Genomic DNA, 24,168 nt, shown 5'->3' on the forward strand with positions numbered 1-24,168 from the left:
GTTTGTTCTGTTCTTTAATTGGCAGGGCAGATGGCTTGCTCTATTTGTTGAAAGGCAATTTATAGAGCAGGTCATAAGACAAAATGAATGGAGTGTAATTTAAGTTGGATTCAACTTAAACTTTTCCCACCCAACTCAGTGACATGAACTAGACGGGGGTTAATAATGGAAGAGCTTGGCTTGTGAGACGAAATTGTGAGGGTTTTGTTGAAAAGGTTGGTGGGAATCAGGCCTCTTCTCTTTTCTCAAATGGCTAAAGCAAACTTAGAATGGTAAAGGTGGTAACGTCACATCACAGAGCAGGTTTAGCTCAGCTGGTTGACTTGCATCATTAATTTAGAGTTCAAAAGGAGCAGTTTTCCCAAAGAAACCAAAGGTATCACCAACCCCCAGTTTATCAGTGAGATGTACACGGCCCCAGGGTCACTAATCTAGGAATACACTGCTTAGAAACATTTGGCATTGACACAAGCAGAGACAGTTGTTGGGTTGGGTCGGTTCTTTAGAACAGCACTGTGGAAAGTTCCTCTAATACTATTCGCCTGCTAGCAAACCAAACTCCACCTGTGCTGGCTAAACTGTTTTTATTCTCCCAGTATGGAAGAATACTGCCGCTGGGGACCACTAGCTAAAAAAAAAGTCCCTTTTTTCCAGGTATGAATTTTAAATAATTTTAACTTTTATCTTCTACATTCTCACTGAACACTGTAAATTAAAATATGGAAAAACGTTTCTCATATTTATTTTATTTATTTTTCAAGTATGACTGTAACGACATAATATACACTTATTTTAGTCAATGTTGATTAGCAATTCTCCTGTAACCACAAAACACTACTACCACTATTACTACTTCTGGTGGTAATAATAATAATAATAATAATAATAATAATAATAATACCATTAGTACACTCTTCGAAAAGATAATTCTTCAAGGTTCTTGAGTAAAGGGAATGATTCTATTTAGAACCACAAGTTCTACATGGCTCATGCTTAATGTTTCTTTGAATAGTAAAATGGTTCTTTAGATTAATGAAGAATGTGTTTTATGTGGTTCTGTAGAGAACAAAAGGTTCTATTTAGAACCATCAGTTTTATATAAAACCATTTCATTCTTAAAAGGTTCTTTGCATAGTGAAATGTTGTTTTGAATTGATGGAGAATGTGTTGCATATGGTTCTATAGAGAACAAAAGGTTCTATTTAGAACCATGAGTTTCATATAGAACCATTTTATCCTTTAAAGTTTCTTTGCGTAGTAAAATGTTGTTTTGAATTGATGGAGAATGTGTTGTATATAATTCTGTATAGAACAAATGGTCCTATTTGGAACCATGAGTTTATACAGAACCATTTCATCCTTAAAAGGTTCTTTGTATAGTGAAATAGTTATTTGGATTGATAGAGAATGTGTTGTGTATGGTTCTGTAGAGAACAAAAGGTTCTATTTAGAACCATGAGTTTTATACAGAACCATTTCATCCTTAAAGGGTTCTTTGTATAGTGAAATCGTTCTTCGGATTGATAGAGAATGTGTTGTGTACGGTTCTGTAGAGAACAAATGGCTCTTTTTTAAACCATGAGCTCTATACAGAACCATTTTATCCTTTAAAGGTTCTTTGCAAAGTAAAATCATTCTTCAGATTGACAGGGAATGGATTATATATGGTTCTGTATAAAACAAATGGTTCTATTTAGAACCATGAGTTTTATATAGAACCATTTCATCCTTAAAGGGTTCTTTGTGTAGTGAAATGGTTCTTCAGATTGATAGATAATATGTTGTATATGGTTCTGTATAGAACAAACAGTTCTTTTTTAACCCATGAGTTCTATACAGAACCATTTTATCCTTTAAAGGTTCTTTGCACAGTAAAATCGTTCTTCAGATTGATGGGAAATGAAATATATATGGTTCTGTATAGAATAAATGGTTCTATTCAGAACCATGAGTTTTACACAGAACCATTTCATCCTTAAAGGTTCTTTGCATGGTGAAATGGTTCTTCAGATTAGTGGAGAATGTGTTGTATATGGTTCTTATATAGCACCAAAAGGGGCTCCTTTATTGTTATGATGTCAAGCTTGTAACAATAGACGAAGCTTTTTTGGTGCCATACAGAGCCAATTTTTAAAAGGTTCTATATAGAACCATATACAACACTTTCTCCATTGAATAATCATTTCATCATACAAAGAAGCATAAAATGGTTCTATATAGAACCCATGAATCTAAATAGAACCATTCCTTTTATCAAAGAACCACTGAAGAAGATCTTTTTTTTAAGATTGTAGTAGTACTAGTAATATTAGAATAAACACATATTACTTAACTAAGTTAGACAAATTTGCATTTAAGAGTAGAATTATGTGGGAATCACAGTGCGATAACTGCTGAATGTAAGCTGCTACTGCTAATGATGTCCAAGGTACAGTGGTCAGTTCTGCATTCTCGGTGGATTCCTTTAATATTTCCATTTATTTCTTGATTCTGATCATTTGGTCATGAATGAATCCACCAAGCAGATTTAAAGTTAGATTTTTAACTAGATATATATCTAATTCATCTTAATTGTCACTAACCCTAAACCTGGCCCTAATCCTAACTTTAACCTTAACTTCAACTCCAATCCTAATCCTAACCCCAACACTGTTGAAAATCTACCAGGTAGTTTGAGAGTCTACCAGGTAATTTGTTAACAGTTTGAATGCCCCCCTCTACTGGGGACAATCAAAATGAACTGGAATCGATTTAACTAACCATCAGTCTAAAACGGTATAGCAGCTAAGTTAGTTAGAGCTAAATTGCGGTTATGCCAGCATAGTATGCAGCATTTAAGCTGTTCCAGTTTTTGTTTGAATGGCTTCTCTTGCATGCAGCTCTATTTTTGTTTTAACGTTGTAAGGCACAGCCTAATCTGATTTTACAGGGCTTATGTTGGGTAATCAGCCACAGTGTCTGGTAGGTGAAGTAAATCTATCCATCAGATGTAAATATTTAACCACAGAAAACTGGAGAAAAAGCAGGAAGAAGGCAGTGGCTGGTACTTTGAGACCCCTGCCCTAAAGGGGACATCACAGGAAACAGAAATTGTGGGTTTTCACATTCATTCATATCAGTTTCAAGATTATTTTTTTTTAAGTTCCTTTAGGTTTCTTTTATATATTTTTTTTCAAAAATGATTTATGTGTATACTGACTGTCAAATCGAAATTTTAATATAGCGATATAATAGAGCGAATGGAAAAGGATGTAACCCTTTGACTCAGCTTCTATAACTCAGTGGTTGTTTGTTCTATACCTTTCTAACTTTCATATATGTTACCCATACTGGTCCGTTACAAATTAGGAGGGTGTAGAAATATAATGCTTACTCAAACAAGTATTTGTCATAAATAGACAAGTTTTGTCACACTGTTAGAAATAAAGTTACTGTGCAGGTACATTTTACGTTCATCAAGGTACAAATAATGTAAATGTAACCTCACAACAGTGTACAACAGAGGTTTTAAGGTTCAATTACGTACCTTAAAAAAGTTTTTCCTGGTGAAAAAGTACATGTTTTTACCTTTTCATAACCTAAAGTTTTAAAAAAGAACAATAAAAATACTAGAAAAACTGATATTGAACTCTGACAACATGTAACTTTAAGTATATTTATGTGTGCTAATATAAAGAACCTAAATCTGTGTTTTCTTTCTAATTAGGTTAATCTTGTTCTTGTAATCAAACAGTAAACCCTTTGAATAATGTTCCAACGACCAATAAATTATTGATATATTTCACCATATTTATCTTCTCTTAAACTGGGCAGTCCTAATCTTAGTTAATGGTTCCGTAAGCATTCCTCTTACCAACCCCAAGGCTGACGTCTCTTGCCCCACCCACACAAAAATGGTTTCAGAGTTAAGAAGCTAACCCAGCACAACCAAAAGCTACCAAGCTCAACCATCTGTCTGTAGCTGCCTGTCGCTCATTCATTTGTTCATACATGAACATTGTTGATTTGTCCATTTTCATTCACACATTCTGTTTGCTCATCCTTCCATGTGTCTGTCTGCACATCTGTTTATCTGTGAATTTTTTGCAGTTAATGTCAGATAAACACTGAGTGATGTACTAAAGTTCGGTATGAGTGGCAGTGCAGGCTAGGCGTCCTTAGATAGGCCTGATCAGCATTTTTAAGACATGTTTTATCACAATTACATCTTACATTTTTCATTCAGGCTTTGCTGCATGCTTCAAGCATTCAAGCGTTGTATCATACAAACATTTTTAATATTTTACTTTGGTTGTTCTGGGACTTGAAGAAGAAAGAAAGTTGCAGATGATGTAGGATGGAGTCAATGGAGTGGGCTCATGTAAGGATTGTGAATGGGCCTATTGTTCTTTGTTATTGTTCTTCAGTTTTCCTACATAAAACCCATCGCATCCTGGTCATTCAGGACACTGCTGAATTTTTTTCGCATGTGTTTCAAAACTACTATACATTTTACACATCAAATAACCTATTAAATGGCCAGAGCCCAAAGTTTTATTACACACTTCTATAAGACTAGGGAAAAAGAAAGAAAAAAAGAAAAACTGGCAAGATGCCTGTGCACACGACTGAACCCCACAAATGTGAGTATTTTCTCAGTTAAAAAATTATGATAACCATTGTATTATCTTAGTTTAATGTCGTTTCAATGTATTATGCTCCTTTTCTTTATAATAAGCATACAAATTCATTAATAGTCTGCTGATGTTTCACTAGCTAGCTAGCTAAATTTCCTGTTCCACCTTAAATAGTCCAGCAGTTCTGATGCCTGAAGTGCCAGAATGTAACTGCTGCTTCATTTAAGGTGGAACAGGAAAATTTGAACGAGAAGCTGGCAAATAGCTGACTTCAGCTTCGTATCACCAATGAATTAGGTGTGGCAATAATAAATAATTATTGCATCCCCCCTCTTTCAAAGCATATGATGCCCTAAATGCAACTAAAGCCCAGCAGTGAGGTTGCTGAACCCTCCTCTGCTATCACTGAAAACGGGCAGGGTCGCCTACAGAGCACCGCTAGTAGCCTGTTAATGAAGTAATGTTCTTTTAATTTGAGCGTCCCTTTTATATCGGGAAGATTTCAACCACTACCCCTTGTAACTCAGTTCCAAGGGGCAAGGTGACACCCGAAAACAAGAGGTAGGGGTAAAAATAAGAAATGAGATTGGGCCTTGTTCAATCAGTTTGCATTCAATCCCTACAGTTACTGAATATTAAGCCTTAGTAAATACTAAGCCAGGGTTTTTAAGGGGTTAAACTAAAGAAACCACTAATTTAAACCAGTTAGAACAATTAACCTCCAATAATGTGAGTGCTAACCAAGCTTTAATCCAGAGAAATGGATTTGGCACAGTAGTGATATCAACCCTGTAGCTCATTTTTTATTGGTCAGACTGGGGATGTTACAGCTTAGCCCATGTTGCAACCCTCCCTTGCCTCCCTTGTACAAGATAGAATAAGATCACATACAGTTTGAAGCATTAGATGGTTTGCATTTAGGAATCTGACCATTTGCCATGCCTTTGGGAGCAAGATGGTTAGCTTCCCTTCACATTCTTCAGCACTGTTTCAGTCATGCAATGGACAAAGAATATGAATTTTTCATCCATCTTGAGCTGTAATAGGTGCTTCTTCACAGCTGACTCCAAACTACAGATGAGCTTACGAGTCAGAGAAAGTTCAGAGACACTATTGGGATGGATCATGAGAAGCCAGCATGCTGGAAGGCGGGGTGAGCTGGTAACTCAATAACCTCAAGGTGAGTCATTGCATAATATCAACTGATAGCACTGTGCGAAGCTCTGTAAATCAGTTTCTTCATAACTTTTCATATCACTAATGTGAATTTCCATTTGTTCTTAGTTTGTCCACATGATAAATGTATTCTCTGCATGAAGGATGCATTACAAAAGCAATTTGTTTTACAGTTGTCTCATTCACACCAAAAAGCAACACGCAGCGCTCAAATTGTTCCGCAAATGATTCAGGAGGCGAATAATCACTACATCATGCCCTGCACTAAATGTGGGTTTTTAATTTGTGTCAAATAACATTCTGGCTCTCCAGTGTGTCTCAAAAAGAGAAAAAAAAAGTTTCACTTTGTATCGTTCGAAACCTCTAAAGTGTGCGCCCTGATTGCCGAGAGGTGGCAGGTCTATTTAAACAATGTCATTACCAGCAGTTGCACATTAACTCTCTGATTACTTTACGGTGGCACGCCAGGAGCTAGAGCCGTGGGATGCTCAGCTATCGAACTTCTGATTATTTTGGCACCCACCCTAATTGCCTATTTGTTCAATTTGAGTTGTGTGTAACACTGGTAATGGCAAACGAAGTAATTTAGATAAGGAACTACTTTGTGTCTCAGCGTTTCGCCCCTAGAGGTGCTGCACTGGAGCTTTAGCCTCTGCATTGCAGTGCAGCTGAATCTGTACTGGCCTATGAAAATCAGCTCATGTACTCATTCGTATGAATACTCCACCAAGTCATTCAAAACTTCTCTGACACATTTTTCTATCAGAGTTTATAATAGAGTTTAGTAGCAGTGGACCTGCTCTTCTCAACTGTGTCCGTAAGCATATTATAAAAAATCTCAGATTCTCAGAATAGTAATGATTGTAGCAAACTATAGGCTGTATATGCCAGATCATGTGTGTGCTAGATGTAGAAAGTCTCCAGCTCCAGGCGTCAAACCTTTTTTTAACTTTTTCTTTGGTTATGTCGTCTTGCTCTCCTAATGGGTCCCACTGAAATGCCTCGGTATGGAACGTTAATTCTAATAGACACACTCTGTGGACAACCGGTCGGTCAGTGTGGGAGAGGAAATAGCAGACTTGCTTGCAGAGATTGAGCCTTAAAGGGTAAAAGCAGTGATTTTCACATTTAAATCATAGTTTAAAGACGAGAGCCACTTTTCTAGCAATACTTCGGAATGTAGTATGTTTTATAGGGAGTCTTCAGAGAACATAATGGAATATCTATCTATCATCTATCTATCTATCTATCTATCTATCTGTTACTAATAATAGAGTTAACAGGAGAATAAAGTAATTATTGCTTAAATTCTTACCTAAATTATTACTTTGTTATTAAACTTAAAACTTTTTATTCAGTAACTACTTTGACTTGGTTGGTAACTACTGCAAATCCAATATGTAAGTAATGTTGTGAGAGTAAAAAATGAAAAATACACAGTAATCAAAAAAGTCAGAAACTACCCTTCATATCATCAATTTCCAGTCAAAACTCTCATTATGTCATTCATTATCATTCAGTTTTCATTTTCCTGGGATATTTCTGAGAAGCCAAAATAAACAATAATCCACTTGCATAAAGAAGGAGAAAGTCCAGGGACAACTAGAATTGTGCATTTCCTGAAGAAATGCAGAGTGATTGCATGGATTGTATGGATTGTTTACTGGGTGGTTTTTAGGGAGTTGCCAAGTGTTAGCTATGTGTTGTTGAAAATGAATGGGAGTCTATGAGAGGAATGAGGGATGAAAAAATGACACATAGAGGAGTGCAGGTCAGTATGACCTGTGCAGTAGAGTTTGAGGACCTGCCATGAGTGAATACATGCAGTTTGTTGGCTGCTGGGCAAAGAAATAATGGGGATTGTGTGGTGACAAAAATGAATGGGACTCTATGGGAGAAACAAGGGATGAGAAAAAAAAATGACAAACAGATGAGTGTGGGTCAGAACGACATTGGATTCATGCTGGGGGACCTGTCCTGAGATAGTATATGTGAAATGATGTCTTTCGATCAAGCAGAAGTACAGTAGATGGATGTGCAAGTTTTTACACCATTCATTCCTATGGGAAAAAAATCAGAAATTAACAAAAGGTTGTATGAAAATTGTATGTGGGATCAAAAAGTTGTATACAAGCACACCATTCCCGAACAGACCGAACATTTCAGAGTTGGAATGGTGTTGATATCTTAAAAACTGTGGGATGATTTGGCAGCCAAAAAGTTTGGCAGAAGAAGAAGAAGAAGAAGAATATAACTTAGATAACAATAGTACTTTGCAATGCACAATCATTAATAATTGAAAAAAAACAAGAGTTTCCAGAATTAGAGGAGCTGCTGGTGTTCTAAGACTTCCAGACCTTCAACATCAATTGTGTTTGAATTATTTGGATCATGAGAAGCAGAAAATGCAACCAACTTCTAAGACTGAACTTTGGAAGTGTGGAAAAATATCCCTGCAGATGTCTTCAAAAACCAAACGCAGGTCTCCAGAAAAGAATGGACGCTATAATAATGCAGCACTAGGGTGGACACCCTAAATACGGAAAAACTGATATTTAATTGTTGAGGTTTCCGACTAAATTTTGTGTGTTTTGTCCTCTTAAAAATCAGTGACAAGAATTTAATTGCCATTTTGACCGGAAGTTAAATAAATGAAAGATGGTCTCTAACTTTCGCACAGTACTGTCCATATATTTTTGAAATTTCTCAGTTTTCAGCAACAATTCAGAATCTGTGTTTCTTTGGAAAAGCATCTCAAGGTGGCTCGTCGAAAAGCTGCTTGAGAAAATGCCAAGAGTGTGTAAAACTGCATCAAAAGATTCTTCTAAAATTAACTAAAAATAAGATTTGATTTGTTCAACTGTGTTTTGGTCTCTGTACAGTTCCATAAATGCTATTTCATATTTATTATCACTCTAAACATGGAAAATAATATAAGTAATGAAAATCCTTTCATGTGTAGGTGTCCAGACTTTTAACTGGCACTGAATAATAAAGCCCTAACCAATCACCCACCTTTCTTCTTTAATTCAAAAACATATTAATAAATGTCTTAGTAAGGGGAACTGTTGGCATTTACTTTAAAGCAGCATTGCTTGAGGAATGTGCAAGGTTGCAAACTCATAAGGGAACAGAATAGATTTTGCTTCCTCAAGCAGTCTGAGGAGGGGAAGAATTCTGTCTTTTCCATAAAACATTTGTCTGGCAGCATGTGCTTTGGGGCGCAATAGCAAGAAACGATTTTCAAGTTGTCAAAAACTCTCGACAAACACATAACTAATAACTAAAACAGGAGTAATTAGAGGTCTCCTGTACTTATACTGAGTCACATTTATTCTCATAAGCATGATTCCTTCAACTCAGTGGGACTGCCAGTCATAGCTTTGATGGCTGAAACCATTCTCTTCTTTATACGGTTGTTTTACCTTGGATAATAATTTGGAATCTGGGTCAGAGCTAGATATACTAATATAATATAGATTTGCAATGGTTGTTTAACCCTGTAGACCCCACAGTGGCCTTTCTTGGACTGGGCCTTTAGCCTGTCCCTTGGGCCCCGCAGAGCTTCGTCCTCGCTTGGGGTTCTGGCCATGCCCTCCTGCCGGCTCTAGCAGCCATCATCAGCGTTGGGTCTGTAGGACCCATTTTCAGTGTTTACCAAAAGAAAAAATGATGTGATTTATTATTATTCCAAGCCCAGATTCTTGGCCTTTCCTCATTTTCTGTGAAGAACATATAAAATAATCCATTTTCAGTCTTCACTCTGTTCACCCCCCACACATTTATGTTACACATGTGGTGTTGGGCTGAACCCGCGGGGAGTAAAAGTGTGGAGGTGCTGTGTGTGTGTGTGTGTTTGTGTGTGTGTGTGTGTGTGTGTGTGTGTCAGGGTCGACAACATGGACAGGCTGCTGACCGGCTGCAGCTGCTAAAAGAGAACCATTTGTGATATTTTAAATATCTGGTATTTTTACATAAATTGTTATGGCTGTATTGATTTAAAAAAAAACAATAATGTGGTGGGTCCACCAGACCACTGAGTTACAAACACACCAACACCACACAAGGATTAATTAGGTGAATTCCGACAGAAAACGGAATAATTACCACCACATTTGTCACAAACTTTTAGATAGTTTGATATGTTTTTAAAAATAAATGTATATTGCAGCTCATAAAGCAATTACAAGAAAGCCTAGTCAAATGTGCAAGATTCAGTTCTGAAAGCTAGTCAAAAGATAAAGATAAATAAAAGTATATCTATTTACATATTTACATGGCATATGAAACAGATTTGCTACAAAGTGCACCTATATAGTAAGTGGAGCTGATAAAATGGACAATGAGCATAGGAACAAGGAGGTGTTCATAATTTCATGCCTGATCGCTGTATATGATTCTATATACTAAAATTGCTCTGTATAGCACCATCATAACAGCTTGACATCATAACAATATAAGAACTCTTTTTGGTGTTTCTTGCTTCTAATCTTGTTTCAGTCTTTCAAAGAAAACAGATGGCATACAAAACTGTACAGGAGAATTTGGCTGTGTTGGTCCTTTACCTCACATGACTTAAATATGACATGATTTTATAACCTACTATCACATCATTGTTAAGTAATGACCTTGATCATCATTTTGTGTAGTCAATTTATTGTACAGGCCTATTAACTGCTCCTATGCATAGGTATTTTTTGTTAATATATGAAGCATTTTTAACAGTACAGCTGCATCACTCATGTGTTTGGAGCTGTTTTTCCTCTCCATCCTGAGGTCTAAAGGGTTAAATAATGTCTTCTGTTTACTATGTTTTTGTTTTCGTAACTACAAAATCAACAGGTTGAAATGACATGCTAAAAATTTCTTGCCAGTTTCCTCCCTGGGGTGTTTCTGAAAGCAACTAAAATTAATCCATTTCCTTTTAATCACGTCCACCGAGAAATTCAGTTCCGTGAAGACACCAGAAACTAATTGTGCAATATCTGTTGAAACATAAAGTAAGAACAGTCACTGTTGCTAAAATATAATAGAGGCGAATAGAGATATCGCAGGGGACTGACTCTCCAGCACTTACTTAGAGGATAAAGACTCAAGCAGAGTTCAGTCCAGTTTCATGAGGACATTAATTATAGATTAATGGCTGCACTGCCATTAAGCATGGTGATGCGGCTATGGGCTTGAATCACTGTAACAGCATGGTTTGAGAATGAATATGCCTGAAGCATGGGTCTCAGTAGACTTTCTCAGCTGATTCTCTCTATGGCCAACATAGAGGAGCTTTATTAGAGAGTTTTAGAAGGTTTTGTATCCATATATTGTAGAGATGACACTGATCTGATACTGGGTTTTGGGCCTATCTTAGTAGAACAAGCTAGATCAGATATTGAAGGCAAGAAAAGAGTGAATTCTGTCTGATTCTGACACAGTTTTAGCTTGTAATGTTTGAAACCACAGAAATGTTTGTCACACTGCAAAACATACAATGAAGTAAAGTAAGGCATGTTAACATTAGTGAGGTGATAACGGTTAGGATAGGGTAGAACAATGCTTGAACATGATATGTAATATATATAAAATATGGCCAAAGTATGTGGACACCTGACCATCACATCGATATGAGCGTGTTGGACATCCCATTGCAAAACTATAGGCATTACATTACAAACATTGCAATTCATCCCAAAAGTGTTCAGTGGTGTTAAGGTCAAGGCTCTGTGAAGGCCACTGGAGTTCCTCCACACCGAAATCATTAAACTGTGTATTTATGAACCTCGGTTTGTGCGCTGGGACACAGTCATGCTGGAACAGGAAAGGGCCTTTGCCAAACTGTTCTCAAAATTGGATTTTCCCACTTTATCCTTCCTTAACCAAACTTTACTGTTGGCACTATGCATTTCAGTCTGTAGCATTCTCCTAATATCCGCTAAATCTAGATTTGTCCATCAGAATGAGAGATAGTGAAGCATGACTGGTCACTCCAGAGAACACACTTCTTCTGCTGAGTGCAGTGACCACTCCAGCAACACTTGGCATTGTGCATAGCGATCTTAGTCTTGTGTGCAACTGCTTAGCCGTGTAAACCCATTTTATGAAGCTTCCATGCACAGTTATTGTACTGATATTGCCTCCAGAGACAGTCTTTGAACTCTGTAGTGAGTGACGAAGTTGATTTTTTACATGCTATGAGCTTCAGCACTCAGCAGCTCTGCTCTGTGAGATTCTGTGGTCTATTGCTTAATGGCTGAGCTGTTGTGGCTCCTAGATGCTTTGACAATAATAGCACTTACAGTTGACCTGCACAGATCTAGCAAGGCAGAAATTTCACAAACTGACTTGTGGCCAAAGTGAGATCTTATGATAGAGTCACTGAGTAATACAACCCATTCTACCGCCAGTGTTTGTCTGTTGCATGGCTTTGTGCTTGATTTTATACACCTGTTAGTAATAGGTGGCTCAAACACCTGAACAAAATAATAAGAAGGAGTGTCCACATACTTTTTTGTGTATATATTATCGAACATATTTCAAAAGACATACTAGTTTTTACTGTTCTGCTGAAACCTTGAGTTTCAGCCGAAGAAGGGATACTCGAGGTTTAAGTATTGTATCAGTATTGGAAAAGAAAAAGTGTTACTCTTCATTTTTTAACATATTTATATACACTATATGGCCAAAAGTATGTTGTTACCTGACCAACACTCCTACATAAGCTTTTTGGACATCTCATTCCAAAACCATGTGCAGTAATGAGTAATGAAGTTGCCCCCTCCCCCTTTGACACAGGCAAGGAAGATATTATATAGAAACTAACAATACATAGATTGTTTCCAGTACTGTGCAAAAGTTCAAGGTCCCTGAGAAAATTTGATTTGAAAAATCTACTTAGTCAGTAAGTATTTATTTGCTCAGAAAAAAACACAAATATTACAACAAATATTACAGATAAAGTTCATACAATAGGTGGTAATAATGCACCTGTCAGTATGCTAATTTAATCCTTTTCAAAGCTCTCCTTGAGGAGCCCAGTATTATTTGTAGTTATCATCCAGTACCTAGTTTTGCTAATCCTTGCAACATTGAGTGTGTTAAATCAAGTGTGCTTGTGATGGAATTTAATATATCCATGCAATCGTTGGAGGTTTTAATAAATCCAAAAATTCACTTAATGCCAAGATATATGGCCTTAAATAATGTGCTTAGTTGCCTAAGACTTTTACACAGTACTGTATACAGTCACCTCTGGGCACTCCTGGTCAAATTTCCCATTTTGTAAGTGAAAATAAATAACACATCTTCTACAGAGAACACACTTCTGCACATTTTAATGCACCATTGGTGTTTATTTGCTGAATTTAACATATAAAAATAAAGCATAAAATGTGGCCTGTGCAACAGTTATGGTGGCCTCACAGCAGGAAGGGCCTGGGTTCGATTCCCTGACCAGGGTGCATTCTGTATGGAGTTTGCATGTTCTCCCCTTGTCAGTATGGGTTTTTTCCAGGGGCTCTGCTCCCACAGTCCAAAGACATGCAGTCAGGTGAACTGAAGATACTAAATTGTCCCCAGGTGAGAGTGTGTGTGAATGTATATGTCTGTGCGTCTGCCCTATGATGGACTGGAGACCCGTCCAGGGTGTTTTCTTGCCTGCTGCTCAACAAGCACTGGGATAGGCTTCATCCCCTGCAACCCAGGAGGACAAGCAACTTAGAAAATGTGTGTGTGTGTGTGTGTGTGTGTGTGTGTGTGTGTGTTTAACCTTGCAAATAATTACAAAACATGACAATTTGCATAGAAGTATATGCCAGATATAAGTTTGCTCCCTGTAGAGGATATTGTCTGGACCAAGGACTATTCCTTTCAACCCCAGGCCTCCAACATAATATTGTGAATAAAAAGAAATCTTTTAATACTGGCTAAACACTAACATTAATAACTGTTCTAAGTCTAAGTTCTCAAAAGATGTCAAAAAGGAAAGAGTCTTCAGACGCTGAGTTTGTGGAAGAGGGAAAAAGGCTCCTTCTTTATTTCAGCACCAGGTCGCACAGGGTCTCAAGACCTAACTGCACAAATACAGTGTTCCAAACAACAGTTTATGTACCATTTATCTGGGGTAGTTTGATATCCCCCCACCTTGCTTCTCAAATTTTGATATTCTATCATTCTCTAATAGGTGCATGTTTTTGTCCATCAATTTGGCCATCGCATGATGAGCTCACTCCCAAAAACTGGTTTCAACAGGTTTTTACCAGCCTGCTTTACCGTTCAAGGTCAACTTGCCCCTCTCTTCACTGTAGGTACACACAGGCCTGTCTTTGAACCCAGGGCTTTCTAGTGTCTAGAATCTCCTATGCAGACAGACTAAGGCCGACCCTTTGTGAGAGAATTAATATTCTCTGTTAACCAATGCTACTATTATTGATCATATATCTAATCTATTTGATTACTCATTAAGGGCAATATTTATTCAAAATCTCCATCAATTTGTTATATTATTTTCACCTATAAGGTCAACAAAATGTGCAATTTGACAAGGGAGTGTTCATACTTTGCATCCAACTGTGCTCACAGGGCGACACAGTAAGGAGACAGAGGAGCCTAGGTGGAACACTTTAGGTCCAGACCTTTCTGGGGTGTGGACTCTGCAACAAGATAGAACTGGAAAAAGAAACAGAATCCCCAGAACAGAAATTCTATGACATGTATTTCCACTGTTGTCGGACTACTTCCTCTTACTTGCTGTAGCTCGACCTTTTGTTTCACAAAAAAAAAAATCAATGGAATGGTGCAACATCTACTCAGAAGAGGTAAGCATATCACCACATGAGAGAATAGGCTTTGTGTATTGTTGAGCTTATTTCAGAAAAACCAAAGATGAGCATGATTGAAAATCTTTTTTTTTTTTTCTTTTTAACATTATAGACCTTTACACAAGTGGTACCCCTGCTCATCAGTACAGGGGCAAGCATTACACGTTTCAACTGCCTACCGGCCTCGTGTCATTCAGGAAGTCCCTGAGAACGCAATCACTCACTCACTCACAGAGGGATGGTACGATTCCTTTTTCTCCCTTTCGCCTTAGGCGTTTAGGCTTCTCCCTGGTCCTGCGGTCAGCTCAGGCATTCCTCTCACTGATTGGCTAGGAAGAGCTGCAGGCCAGTAATTTAAGGCTTCAAATATGTCAATTTGTTCTAACCAGCTGAATCCTTTCCATAGATTTTTCTAACTTTGTTAATTACACCATGTCGCTGTAGTTGTCTTCAAATGACAGAAGACTATTTGATTAATAGAAGACTATAATTCCTGGTCAATACGCTATTGATTAAACAAAATAATCCTAGATCAGTTTAGTTTGTTTTAGTCCATGCTCCTCAGTGTTGGTTTGGTAATTAGCTCCATTATCTAGTATTTGTGGTTATTCATTAGGTCTTTTACAGCTCTTAGGCTGATTTCACTGTAGAGCCTGATTGACAGACAATGAAAAAAGCCTGGCAGCCATACACTGCCATGTCCATCACTGTGCTTTCTGAGTCACTGTTGGACAGTTACAAGATTTCTCTGAAGTAAATAAACTCCAGTTTGGAAATTAATTCTCTCCTCTTGAAGAGGGGAAGTGATTACAATCTGGCATGGCGCTGAGTTTATCCGATACTGTCGCCTGGCCATTGAGGCTGTATAGATCAGTGTAAGGCCCTCTAAGGAGCAAAGAGAAGAAGAAGAAAATATATTGTCTGCTGATCTGTTTCCACACTCGACAATAAACTGCTTCATAGAAAAGAGCTTTTTCAGTCTTCTAAATAAGCAGAACGTTAGTAAAGGCAGACCTGCAGAAAACATTGTTCAACCAATCAGCAGCTGTGTATATTAAATTAGCATGCTCTGGAAGAGCGATTATTCAATTAAACTGAGTTCGGCTCCATTGTGAATGTTATGTAGTGAGGTCTGCTGTTGGAAGGTTACCTTTAACCCTTTAGTACCTAAACCTAAAAGTGTCTGGCTCTGTTTATTTTTATATTTTTCACTGAAACGTGGTGATATATTACATTATAAACCAAATGATATATGGATCATCCTACTGAATTGGTTTAAAGTCAGAGATCAAAACCCATTTCTGACCTTCAGCTGACCTGGCCCAATCCCATTCCTTAATTTTACCCCCAATGCTTGTTTGTGAGTGTCACTTTGGCCCTTGAAACTGAGTTAAAAGGGGTAGTGGTTGAAATCTTCCATATGAAATGGGACCCTCAAATAAAAAGAGCATTACTTGAAAAGTAAAATACTCACATTTGTTGTTTTTTTTTGTTTGCGTAGCCATCTTGTCGTTTTTTTTTGTTTGTTTTGTTTTTTTTCCATTTAGAGTATGCCTCTGGAAAACCTTTGTTTAGAGGGCCATGTAGCCCTAACACTTCACCCTACCCCTCTATCTCAACAAAAGTCGGGACACCCTACCCCTAGACGTGATTGTGTAAAACAGAGGGGTAGGGCTAAGTGGTAGGGGCAAGGGGTGAAATGGGACCGGGCTTTGGACTTTTTAATTTGTATGAACTAATTATATTATGTTTTATTAAAATAAATGACTAAACAGTGCATTTTGTCACTACCAAAACAATAATAACATCTCTAAAACTTCGCCAAATGTTTGAGTAGTGACTGGTTTGACTAAATTTGAGCAGAATTCAAAAATGCTAGCCAGTACATGATTAGCAAACATGGCTTTGAACAGCTGTACACACATAAAATCATAATATTTTTTATTAAAACCCAAAAAAGTACTTACTTTTCTGAAAATGTATGTTTCAGTAGTAACAATTCTTAAACTTCCACACTGATTTTCAGACTTTGGGGCACATTTACCGGGATTCAATGGGATCTAACTGCTCACCGTGTGGCCATTAGGGACAGGGTTGCAGTCTCACTGGTTCTTTCGCTATGTAGTTCTGACCTTTTTTCTTGTCTTTTGGAAGGAATAAGAAGTGATCCATGTTTAAACGGCTTACCAGAAATAATCCTCCTGCGACAATGTTGCAGTAATAGTGAATTCAGTAACTGACTGAAGCTTAGCATGTTAGGTTTCAGTTAATGTTTTGATCAAGAGAACTCTCAAAGTACTGATCCTGTATCGGCCATCTACTGAGCGCTCTCAGTGGATGTGTGTGTAGTTGGTACACAAATTAAATATGCACGTGTCCGCATATTTCGTGAGAGCTGGAAAAGAGTAATGAATTGTTAGTCTAATTAAATGAATATCATTTGTGTGAAAAGGCCATTCAACATTTTTAGGGGCTGCTAACGGGGTGGTGAACGATTTTCGGGGGGTGCTTGAGCACCCGCTAACACCCCCTGGTGCTGCATCTATAAATCAGAGATTTCATTTACGACACACAATAAGACATACAGATAGATAGATAGATAGATAGATAGATAGATAGATAGATAGATAGACAGATGCTTTATTGATCCCGAAGGAAATTCAGCAGCCAGTATCAGTCACACAACACAGGACAGTAATAATAATAATATGGGTGAAACAATATAAAAGGAATAATATATGCAAAAAACCTATCTACAGGCATATATACAACTAGGGATATACAAAAATATGCAATAAGATCTATAACCTGAGATAAAAAGGCAGCGCAATAATGACTGTACAAGAAGGCACAGGTAACAGTATATAATGACAATACGAAATAAACACGGGCATATATTGGTACTGAAATAAAAGTGTCTAAAGTATCTAGGTGTGGAGTGTCCAGATGTCCTGGCGCATGTTTCAATTAAATAGATATATTTTACTTTATTTTAACTCATATTTATGTTAAAAAAGTCAACATTTAATTCACAAAATAAAAAAGGAATGCTTGTAATATATTGTGATGTTTTAATACAGGATATTGAAGGGGTGGGGTTAAATTGGTAAAGTGACCTTTTTTTATTATTATTATTATTTTACAGTTTAAGCCAATGATAAAATAAATGAAACATTCCTAATGTTGACTGATTCAAAAATGTAATTGGGTTGCCACTGAATGTTTTCATTTGTGCTTCGATTTAAATGAAAAGCTCAGATTATTTCTATGTGTGGCTTTTTTTGTAAACTATAACTTACTATAACATTGTGCCAACCATCCCCATAACACATGCCAATCAACTGTTACAGGTTGGCACAACTTCACAATATGAATTTAGTCACCAGACAGTATTTTCTGACTTTGAAAGTGTTTCTAGCTAAGATGTCCAGCTTTCATTTGCTGCTAATATGGCTATCCTAATGTATGGATTGCCTGGGATGTATGGCAGAGAGTGAAATCTGTGCCAACCGGTCCTGCTCTCCCCACGTTTGCTGGTTTATAAATGCTACCCAGCTATCTAGGACAAAAGTGCATATGGGTCTGATGTAATCTGCAGATTTTTGTGCATATTTTAAATCGGTGTGACATAAGCCTTTGGGAAAAGAAGAAGTCTTTTCTGATATATGAAAGAAAATGTGTGGCCAAAGCAATATCTTGTTGCCAGTTGGACAGGATATTTCATTGCTAACATTCATGAGAGTGTCACCAGCTGGTACATATAAGACCTGCATCAGTAGAAACTATATAAAACTGACGGCTGGCCCCTTTTTTGATAATGCATGTTTAATCATCTCCCTGCTCCTTCTTACAGAGGACAGATAACAGGGAGGTGACAGCATGCAGGGCAGACAGAGTGTGTGGTCCAGGATAATGAGACAGCAGCCAGATAAAGCAAAGAGATCTCTTACAATCCCACTGAGAGCTTCACCCTGTAAAGTCATGGAGCAAAGTCACAGTGAGCATTTGTTTCATATCCATTGAAACAAGCTTCTCAATGCGAGAGCTGAAGTGATGAATCAGTAGTTATATAGAGCACATGTTAATATGTATATTGTGGGGTTGTATGACTCCAGATTTTCAGAAGTCCACAGTTATGTGCTGAAAGTCATCGCTGATGACATCATGAATAAAATCACAAGAGAGGGGAATCTTTTGCACCAGGCGACTTTAAAAATCCCACTTTAAGAATCCATCATGAAGCCAAACTCCTCAGGTCAGTAGAGCATGACTCGTCCTTTCCAACAAGCCCTGGATCACATTGCTAGTCTACAGGGAACCGGAGATACGGACCCCAGAATCTGACAAATTTGTATCCGACTTAGGTGCAACCTAAGTGAGTTAATTTTGTGCCAAAAAGTTCACAAGCAAAATACTGAGAATCAAACTGACAGAAATTTGTTGCAAATACAAATAATTAGTTACTTTTTTTGAAAAAGATTTGTACCCACTCTCTCATTCAGGTATACATTTATTACTCATTTTGCCAGATTTTGCTTTCATTTTTTTTATTTGCTGATTTTGCTGAAACGTTTCTCGCTTCAGGAATCATTCTTTTGCTTCTGACTTTTGGCACTTTTTAACAGGGGGCGGGTCTTAAAAGAGGGCGTTCACCTGCACTTTCTATAAGTCAACTGATTTGGAGTGGCAGGTCTTCTGAACACATAGCCGCACCCACTTAGTGAGCTGTGAAGCTAAAGAGCGATTCCAGAAGCCAAATATATTTCAGCAAAAATAGCAAATAGAAAAGAAAGAAAAAAACAGGCAAAATGAGTAATAAATTGATATCAAAATGATATCTTTAAGTATTAAGTAAGTTTGATTTAACTCTTCCTCATTATTTGTATTTGCAACATATTTTGTACATTTTGCTACTCATCTTTATTCATTTGTAATCCTTGATGATTTTAATGTGTAACAGCTGATGTGCTGTTATAATTTAAGCAGTCAGTATATACAGCATTATTTCATTGTTGTCATATGAAAAACATTTTGTAGTTTTATTTGTTTTGTTTTTAATATCTGCCTTTAACACTATATATATATATATATACATATATATATATTTTTTTTTGTTTTTGTTTTTGTTTTTTGTTTTTTGTTTGTTTTTTTTTTTTTTTTTTTGTTTTTTTTGTTTTTTTTTGTATATCTCAAAATGTAATGGGATTACTTTACTTATTACATACTCAAAAGACTAATCTTAGTGCTCATTGCTACATTTTTACCTTACTCTGTTCCAAATTTTCTCAGTATTTTGGCAGACCATTTTGCTAGTTTCAAGCATTATTCAAACAAGCAAAATGATCTGCCAATACAGTGATATAATTTCACTTAACAAAATTACTCTAGTAAAACATGTCTACAAACAGCTAAATCTTATAATATTCTTTCAAATATCACATATTAAAACTATTACAATGACCAGATTTTAGATTTAGCTTGCCATGATATTTTTGTGGTTGTACCACTAATTTAAAAAATTCATGTCTTTGTCCTAGAGCCCCACTAAATCCATCCCATATCATCCCTGTCTGAACAAAATCTAACTAATCTAAATATAACTTTGCAAGAATAGGAAAAAAAAAATCATAACTTCTAATGTAAGTTAATGAAAAGAGATTTTATTTCAAGCCGTTTTGGACCATTTCTGTTGTTCCACTTAGACAGTTTTTCCATCTTAACCGAGGGATGGAACATCATTCTTGATATTCCCTCATTTGGTGTTTTTTAAAAATGATGGTGAAGAGCACTGCCTAATTAGATTAGATAACAACCCCATTTCCAAAAAAGTTGGGACGCTGTGCAAAATGTAAATAAAAATAGAATGCAATGATATGCAAATTATGTAAACCATATTTGTAAAGGAAAATACTACAAAGACAACATATCAAATGTTGAAACTGAGAAATTGTATTGTTTTTTGAAAAATATGTGCCCATTTTGAATTTCATGCAAACAACATGTTCCAAAAAAGTTGGGACGGGGACATGTTTGCCACTGTGTTTCATCACCTCTTCTTTTAAAAACACTCTGTAAGCGTTTGGGAACTGATGAGACACTGCTGTAGTTTTGAAATTGAAATGTTTTCCTGTTCTTGTTTGATATAGAATTTCAGCTTCTCAACAGTTCTTGATTTCTTTTGTTATATTTTTCATTTCGTAATGCGCCAAATGTTTTCAGTGGTGACAGGTCTGGACTGCGGGCAGGTGCAATGCTCTTGTAATACATGCAGAATGTGGTTTGGCATCGTCTTGCTGAAATATGCAAGGCGTTACCTGAAAAAGACGTCATCTGGATGGCAGCATGTGTTGCCAAAAGATGTATGTATCATTCAGCATTAATGGTGCCTTCACAGATGTGCACATCACCCATGCCATGTGCGCTAATGCACCCCTATACCATCATGAATACTGGCTGTTGAACTGTGCACTGATAACAAGCTGAGCGGTCTTTAGCCCGGAGGACACAGTGTCCATGATTTCCAAAAATGTTGATTCGTTGGACCACAGGACACTTTTCCACTTTATTGTCATTGTACAGAGTACAGGTACAGAGCCAATGAAATGCAGTTAGCATCTAACCAGAAGTGCAGAATACAGTATTATTTACATATAAAGTGCAGGAAAGTAACCATGGTAAGCTATTCTGTGGTTACAGGGTGTACAGTGGTAAACAAAATATAGATATGCAAGTATAAATATAACATAAATCTATGCAGAGTGAGTGGAGAGAATGCAAATGTAGGTTATATGTACTGAGGGCAACATATGTAAAAAGATTCATATGCAGAGTAAAAACATATACAGTAACTGACTACGCAAATATGAATAGTGCAGTAATACTTAGACATAAAGTACAGTAACAGTGCAGTAACTGTACTAAAATGTCTGTTCAGAATCTGGATAGGTGTTTAACCAGGCTGAGATCTGGTCACTGTGACAGCCACATCATTTTCATATTCAAACCATTCATTGCCCTGTGAATGGGGCACTGACATCCTGGACAAGAGCATACTCCCCTTGGGACAGAAACGTTCCATCACAGATAAAGATGATCAATCAGAGTGATTTGTATTGGTTTGCAGTGACCCCTCCATCTAAGAGGACAACTGGACACAAACCATGCCAGCATGATGCTGCCCACAGCATAAGAGAGTCACCAGAGCCTCTCATTGTAGGGGCCAAGCGTTCATGCCTGCTCGGCGCACTTGCACTCGCCCACTTGTGAAGTATATCGCTGTTGTCGTAAGAAAACCTCGTATCTCCAAAATGCTAACTTTACAGGAGAAGGAAAAAACCTACTTTACTTTTAATGTAAGTCAATGGAACCAGACATTTTTCCAAGTCATCTTGGGTCATTTCTTTCAGTCCATTCATCATGAAACTTACACACAATGTAAAGGGTAACACATATTTTCAAATTATGTCAAAAACTGGAAAACGTCAAAAATGGAGGTATGAGGTTTTCTTCCGACAACAGCGATATGAAGCATGAAATCTGACTATTTCATTTTTTACACTTCTCTGTAGACGACTGCTGCACCACTAAACTCTCACATTCTCATTTATCTTCGTAATAAAGGGATAAATGCACCGCACCCACACTATAACCTCCCTCTGTGGTTGTGGATGGACTGTTCTTATTGATAGCCTGATCACGTCTTCCACTGACAATCTGCTTTTCTGTTTGTTCCTTTCATATCACACTAATGCTTGAGCATCATAGAACATATGCAATCAATCACAGTTTTCTACCATTTTTACTGATGTCTTTCCCCTAGATGTAAATGCAGATGGCACTTTTGTCTCTGTTGCTATTAAAACACTAGCCAGCTGAGCAGCCTTTGTGACTGGCGCTCCTGACATCCATAACCCAGTAATGAACCCTCTTTCAAAGTGACTTAGATCTTTCCCTCTTGCCATCCAAACCAGAATCGAGGTCAGCTGGGCCTGCTGAGCCCTTTATACATGTCACAGTAGGATGGTAGGATGTCAGTTGCTTGATTGTATTATGCAGTACACCTGTCTGCATCTGCACTCATGTTACATTTCTGTACTCATTTATTCAGGCTTCTTTAATTTGTCACCCTTTCTATATCGCTGAGAAAGAGAGAGATTAATCTGGTTATTGTGAGAGTTGACAGGTACACTGGACTGGGCTGTTCAGTTACCATCCATTTTCGCATCCTAATTAGTATAATAGTCTTATATAATAGGACAACAGAACAATAAAAGCTCTCTTCAAAAGTCACATCTGAAGCTCCAGTTTACTTATGCCTTTGAAGTACAGTATCATTCACATACACTAGAAACATTTTCACACTGCCTTGCCAACACAGTCTATTAACACCTCAACTACTCAAGAAGACGAACACAAGAGCAACATTATAAAACATCTTTGAATAAATGCTTACGCTGAAATGTTGGTAGTGACCCTTTTCACATCTTCACACACACATAGATTTGTTCAATTAAGAACAATTCAAGCTCAGCTCAATCTCTGAATAAGCACTCACCTTGACACTGATTGGTGCCTCCTCAGGGTCAGCGAAGGTAATACCAATATTTTACTCGTACCGTCTCTTTGAAGTTCATTCTTCCTGCTGCTCTCTTTAATTAAAATATAAAGCCCGATCCCTCATTTGCATGAGCTTCCGAGGCAGCTGCGAGAACCTTGGACTAAAAATAAAACTCTTGAGGAGGTACAAGATGTTGATAGCAGTAGCGGGGCTATAATTAAGCTTTTGCGTGTACTTTTCACTTTTGGTTTTTGATACGATAGGCGAGGGAGTGTTTATCAAAACAAACACTGGCTCTTAGTCGGTAATTACCGAAAGCCTGTATCACTTATTCATGTGTTCACCCAAGTATTTCAGGGACTTCTGCTCCTCTTGTCCTTCTTTTTGGGTTGAATTTCGCCATCGACAGGAGGCTTGGGAACATGGGAGAGAGAAAAAAAGTGCCATTTGAAAGACATCAAAGCTATTTAATCCAATATAATTCTTTTCTGTCAAACGCACAAGCTTGGGCCGATGAATGTGTAATGGCCTTAATGGGAAGCCTGAGTTAAATCTAGTGCAGCAAATGTGCCCGCACTCAGACTTAACTGAGCTCTAATTGCGCTGCTAACTCTGGCGTCTATATCTACTCTGGCCTAAACTGTGTTGCATAACCCTTCTGGGATGTAAAATTTGCACGCAGGGAGTGAAAACCGGTGGAACACACTTTATGGCCAAAAGTATGTGGACACCCATCACACCTATCTGAGCTTGTTGGACGTTCCTTTCTAAAATCATGTGCATTACAGTGTTTTAATGATTCCTTACATGCTAAAATAAGAAATAACACGTAGTTCACAGATGGAACCTGACAATGAAGGAGCAAAACCTCAGCCCAGATCTGAACAACTATAAGAACATTCACAGCCTCACACTTTTAGCAAAACACTACACAGTGTTTTGCAAACCACTAAACATATTTCTCTACATTAGACATAAAAATCTAACATGATGTCACTTGATCCATTTC

The sequence above is a fragment of the Colossoma macropomum genome, unplaced genomic scaffold (genome assembly GCF_904425465.1).
Source record: "Colossoma macropomum unplaced genomic scaffold, Colossoma_macropomum, whole genome shotgun sequence".
NCBI lineage: Eukaryota > Metazoa > Chordata > Actinopteri > Characiformes > Serrasalmidae > Colossoma > Colossoma macropomum.